This window comes from Sceloporus undulatus, chromosome 1, assembly GCF_019175285.1.
Source record: "Sceloporus undulatus isolate JIND9_A2432 ecotype Alabama chromosome 1, SceUnd_v1.1, whole genome shotgun sequence".
Classification (NCBI taxonomy): Eukaryota; Metazoa; Chordata; class Lepidosauria; order Squamata; family Phrynosomatidae; genus Sceloporus; species Sceloporus undulatus.
In genome coordinates, this window is record NC_056522.1 from 96,780,939 (window position 1) to 96,786,938 (window position 6,000).

Here is a 6,000-nt window from a genome sequence, read left to right on the forward strand (position 1 = left end):
GTGCATGAACTAATTTGTCCAGGAAAGGCCATAGCTGGTGGACCATGCAAAGATGACCCAAGGCACCCTCAGATAGAATCCACTTCAGCCTTCAGTGATAGGGACAGATCTAGGAGTGCTCACAAGCTGTGCACCTGCTTTTTCAGGAAGAGTGCACCTGTATTTGGCGTGGACTGATTACTCAATCCTTAGACTGAGGAAACAATTCAAATAACTTTTGTCTGAGAAAGTCAAATTCAGCATATTGGCCTGCAGTCAGCCCATTAAAGCATCTGAGGGGTACTATTCCTCCACAGCCCCAAATGACTCCAGCAATAAAGAGAAGTTTTGCTGAGCACCATCAGCATTAGGACAGGGTCCAGTTCCAAATTCCTAATAGCCTAATAGCAGTTTTATATAGATATTAAAGGGCATGGTGGGTCTTTTTGTCAGACTGCCCCTGTAAATAGCAGTGGGACCACTCTAACACAGTAGTCAAAAATCTGTTCATGTCTTGGGTAAGTATAACATCCAAACAGAAGCAATCAGACGTTTTTGCCTAATGCACATCCACATTCACATCAAGGTCAGGGAAACCAAGCTTCTCATGTAGTGTCATTCTTGGTTGATGGATGTCAATCTGTCTCTGCTGAAATACTCCTTTATTGAAATACTACTTTAGTTACACACTCACTTGTGCACTCAATTGTACAACACTGTCATTCAAAAATTATAATAATTATTATATTTATATCCTGTCTTTACCCCCAATTGAGACTAAAGACCATTTACCATTTAAATCAAGAACAATACAGCTAAGAACATACAGAAAGTGAACATTAAAATGGAATTTTAAAATGGAAAACTATTCACAATGTTAAAACAATTTAATATACACTTCAGTTTTTAACAAGATAAAAAAGACTGTCTTAAAAGTCCATTCTCTAACAACCTTTTGGAATTTTTAAAAGAAGTAAGAGGTAATTTATTTTAATGTGTCTTAAGGGAGTTATATCCCAGTTCTGGTCTTGAACATGCCAGACATCATTTGGACTGCTTGCACCAGAACCGGGGTTTTGGGCCCTGTGTCCTGATGCCAGGAGAAAGGGGAAAGCTTTTAGCCTGTGCTGACAAGGCCTAGGTCTGTTTTGGTACCAAATCCTGTTCTGAAAGCAGACTGAAATAAGTTCAGATAATGTTTACTCCACAAATGTCTTTAGTTGCCCAGCCACCATATACTCAACCATTTTGCATATTCAGTATTATGAAACAAATGGTGAATATGAATACTATATTGAACTTCATATAGTCCTAGTGCTTCTTTCTTTACCTGCAGTTTGGAGAGGATGGTAGGAGAGGTAGAGAATGAATGCATCACAGAATGGGGTGTGTGTTTAGAGTCCATAACTGTATTCCTTCTTTCTTTTCTCTGGTGATCAGGGTTGGATTCCCCACTTGGCCATGGAAACCCACTAGGTGACCTTGGGTGAGGCACAATTTCTCAACCCAGAAAACCCCATGATAGGTTCACCTTCAGGTCAGACTAAGTCTCAAATGACTTGAAAATACAAAGCAACAACAAAGTAATGTAGTTACCCGAACTAGTTATGTTTTTATGTAACCAGACTGGAATGAAGTCATATTTTAAAAGCAGAGCAGTGAGTAAAAGTGAAGTTATTTTACTGGGGCAATGTATAATGATTTTTACTTATTTTCAAATGTTATATTTTGGGGACATTTTAGAGGCATCTTAAGAGGCATACTTCAAGTTTTAGGTCATTCTCTTGTTAATTCTAAAATTGTTTTTTCCTTTCCAAAAGGCAACAGGAAGTAATAGAACAGCAATGACTAGCACACAGTAATACAATAATTTTATTTGTTTGTTTGTTTGTTTATTTACCATCCTGTCTTTCTTCTGACATGGTATCCCAGCTGGTTTACAACAAGGCTAAACAAGATTGACCTAACAATCTGATTACAAAAGCAATTAAACAAGCTATCATATTAAAGCACGCTTAGTTTTAGAAACTATAAAATCCAGGGGGGTGGGGGGTGGAGATGATTCATTCACAGTGTTGCCATGAGTTGGGTTTGACTCAAGTTGGGGTAGTTAACAACAAAATCATTTAAAAGCATAATGATAAAAATACAGCATCTGATCCCAGAAAAAGACTTGTGCACAACCTATTAATAATCAAATAAATCCCTGTTTAAATAGAAGGATTTTAACCTATGAGTAAAAGAAGGGAAGAGAGGAGGCCAGCTTAAACTCCTGTGGAATGGAATTCTACAACCTGGGAGCAACTATCAAGAAGGCCTCCTAGTAAAAAATTTTCAAGGACGACAACAAAAAACAGGAAGAAGCAGCTTCTTAAAAGTCCTGCCTATATACTGTTATCTGAAGAAGCTTTACTTCTAAACAACAGTACTGTAGAGGACTACACTGTCTGTTCTTCCTCAAACAGCCTCTCCCAGCCGACCCTATGCGTGTGCCTTCACGTCATCTGTCATCTTACAGTGAACGACGTAATGAATTTCCTAGGGTTTTCTTAGGCAAGGATTACTCAGAGGTGGTTTGCAAATTCCTTCCTCTGAAATATAGCCTAGAGCACCTCATAGGCACTGGCAATCTCCCATTATCCAGGGCTGACCCTGCTTCATTTCAAAGATGAGTTAGAAACTGGTGCCTTTAGGCTATTTAGACCACCTCCCATCCTTTACCACATGAAAAAATTGCTTTTGAATTAATATAGCATGGAAGAAAGGCTGTAGCTAAATTGAAAAGCATACTTTTCATACAAAAGGCCCATGATTCAAAGCCTGGCACCCCCAGACAGACCTGCAGAAAACCCCTAGCGAGTTTCTGACACTCAGTGGAAACATATACTGAGCAGATAGAACAATTGCTAGGTTCACTGTAAAGCAGATATGTCAAATAAACCACAAATTTATAATATATATTTCATACTAACCTGTTCAGAAGCAGGCTGTATTTTCCATCCAGATGGCAAAAATGCTGGGAATGTTGTTGTACTCTCTTCACCTATGTTCACCTTCAGGAGTAAGAGGATATTTGTAAAAAAATTTAAAAATGCTATTTACTTTTCCCACACTTTTTCTGACTTGTGCAACACTAGTTTAGGGTAATTTGCTTTTTCTCTTGGCATTTGTGCATCACAGTTTACCAGGGAATTTAAAATTCTCCCTTCTGCCCATGATTTCTTATGTATCTTGTAAGGTTTCTTTTTTATTCTTGTGTGCCTTCAAGTCTTTTCAATTTATGGTGACCCTAAGGCGAAACTATCATGGGATTTTCTGAGGCTGAGAGTGTGTGACTTCTCCATGCTATCTTAATTCAAGGTCACCAGGGGTTATTCAGACGGTGAAAGTAGTTCAGGTAGAATCTGGGTTGATTCTTTGTTGCTGACATGCATTTTGAATGCATTTGATTAAGTTTGGGGGAGGTGCCAAAAAAACCACTTAACCCAGGATAATCGGGTATTTTCCCGAGATTTTCTAAAAGATTAACATCATCATCAGCCATGTGAATAACTGATACCAATAGACCTGGGACAACCAGCATAAAACTCTGTATGCCTTGAATGTGCTTTGAATACGTTTGCATCATTGACTCCATCTTTATTTGAGTGCTGACACATGTGAGCAACCAAACTTGCACAGATGCAGGTTACCCTGATCTCCAGAGTTATAGTCCAACACTCAAACCACTACTGGTTCTTGATTTCTTAGTTGCCACCAAAACTCAGAATATTTATTTCACTGCTCCTTTGTCAAAGCCCTTGATAATTTGGTGAGATACATAGAAATTTATTAAATCACACATAAAATAAGATGACATAAAACAACAAGTGCATTCACTGAAGTTAGCAGTTACAATTTACTTATATTTATACTTGCATGTTTCAACAACTTTCCTCAGATTTAACACTAATGCCTGCCAGCCTATTCTACTCTCCACTCCTAACCCTCCTCTGACAACAACCACCTTCAATCCAGATCTTCAATCCCAAGTCATTTCTCACCTTCCTGTTTCAGAGACCACATTTTCTGCCTCCAGCCAGTCAGCATCCAGCATATCCCACTTTGTTCACTCCCCCTCTTACTCTCCTATGTTATTTATTCCAAAACACAAATGTAATAAAGAGTTAACAATATGTAACCAAACAAACGTTGAAAAATGTCAAACATCAGATTCTTAAAAGGGGAAAGCTAAACAAATAGATATCTGCTTGGATGTGTTTCTCTTGTGTTAAGTATGGTTTTATATAAATTTTGGGTGCCATGCGATCTGAATCTATGACCCCTGACTGACCCCATCACTAGCCACCATTACCCTAAGAGCAAGCTGACCACGTAGCCAGCAACCTTGCTAGGCTTGGTCACAGAAAAAAGGTAGATTCTAAACCTTTCAGCAAGCAGTTTAGGAGTTGCTATACTAGTTTCACAAGCTGCCCAAAGCAGGAAGACAATAGCAGTAGCTTCCTCCTTTTGAGAGCCAGTGATTGACTTAATGGCTCGGCCATCAAGATATTTGTCCCCTCCTGAAAAGTGCCAGACCTCAATTTGTGTATCTATTGTGTAAGTTTCAGCTTCGACAAGCCTTTGTTCCCCAAGTTGCCATAGCCTGAGGTTATGTTTAGGGGTATAAAAGGACCCCACTTCCAACCCTCCAGTGGGCTTGTTGAGCTTTGAGTTCCAAACCTGAAACCTTGCTTGTAGAGCATCTCGCTTCAAGCTTGAGTTCCTGGAGCCTTGTGCTCTGCTGAAATCACTTGAGCGAAGCCAAGCTCACTGTCATTCGGGCCTCTAGTTAGCTTTGCCTGGCAGAACTCTGCTCCTAGCCACCACGGTCGCCGCTTCCCTTTTTGTTCCCACCATCCACCATCCCTCGCATCCATCGCTTTGGAGAAGACTCCTAAGGTAAATATCCCAACGGTGCCTCTATCCTTTCTCCTTTACTCCCGAACTCACCCCTCCCTCGCTTTAACATTGAATGTGTGTGTGCGTGTGTGATCCCCTTTGTTGTGTGGCTTTAATAAATGTTTTATATTTTAATTGCATCTCATTGGCATCCGAGTCTCTGTTTCTTGGGGTTGGATTAGATGACCTCTGGTATACACATGCCAAAACTTGGAGTTAACCTGAAGACACATAACAACTAACACCAATAAGCCAAAGGTACACATATAGCATTCTTTATTATATTATAGTATCATGTAAACAAGATCCCTGACAAGCGTGAAATCATAGGGCGTGCTGCAGTTGTCTGCATAGCCACAAAACAGTAGGTAGCTAACGAGATCCAGTTCATTTTTAACATTAAGTGAGAAAAATTTAACTTCAATGCACAAATACTAATTCCTCCATATGGGTATATGGCTGGAACTGACGGTGATTCTGTTGATGCCCTGACTAATATCTGGAATACTGATCTCTCCAGGGCTATACACAGTATTGCTCCCAAGCGTCCTCTTAGGCCTGCTTCCAAAAAACAGCCCTGGTATACGGAAGACCTCAGGGAAAGGAAGCGGGTTCTGCGACGTCTAGAGCGCAACTGGCGAAGACATCAGGACTTAGCCGACAAGGCACTCCTGGACTCTCTTGGGAAGGCCTATGGAGTGGCAATAAGTGCAGCAAAGAATTTGTTCTATGCTGCACGTATTGCATCCGCGGAGTCGCGTCCGGCAGAGCTGTTCAGGGTAGTGAGGGAGCTGACACAACTGCCCCACTCCCTGAACCCTATTTTAGAACCATCTAAAGCCTGCTGTGACAAATTTAACAACTTCTTCGTGGATAAAATCTCTTGGATAAGGGCTGATCTCGACGCCGGTATTTCTTCAGAATCTATTACAGAGGTGTCCAGAGCTTCCGTGGCCCCTGTTATACTGGATCACTTTGAGTTTGTCAGTACCGAGGAAGTGGACAAGATCCTTCGAAGCGTTAGGAGGACAACATGCTCTCTCGATCCCTGTCCCTCATGGCTGGCGGCTCAGGGGGGGG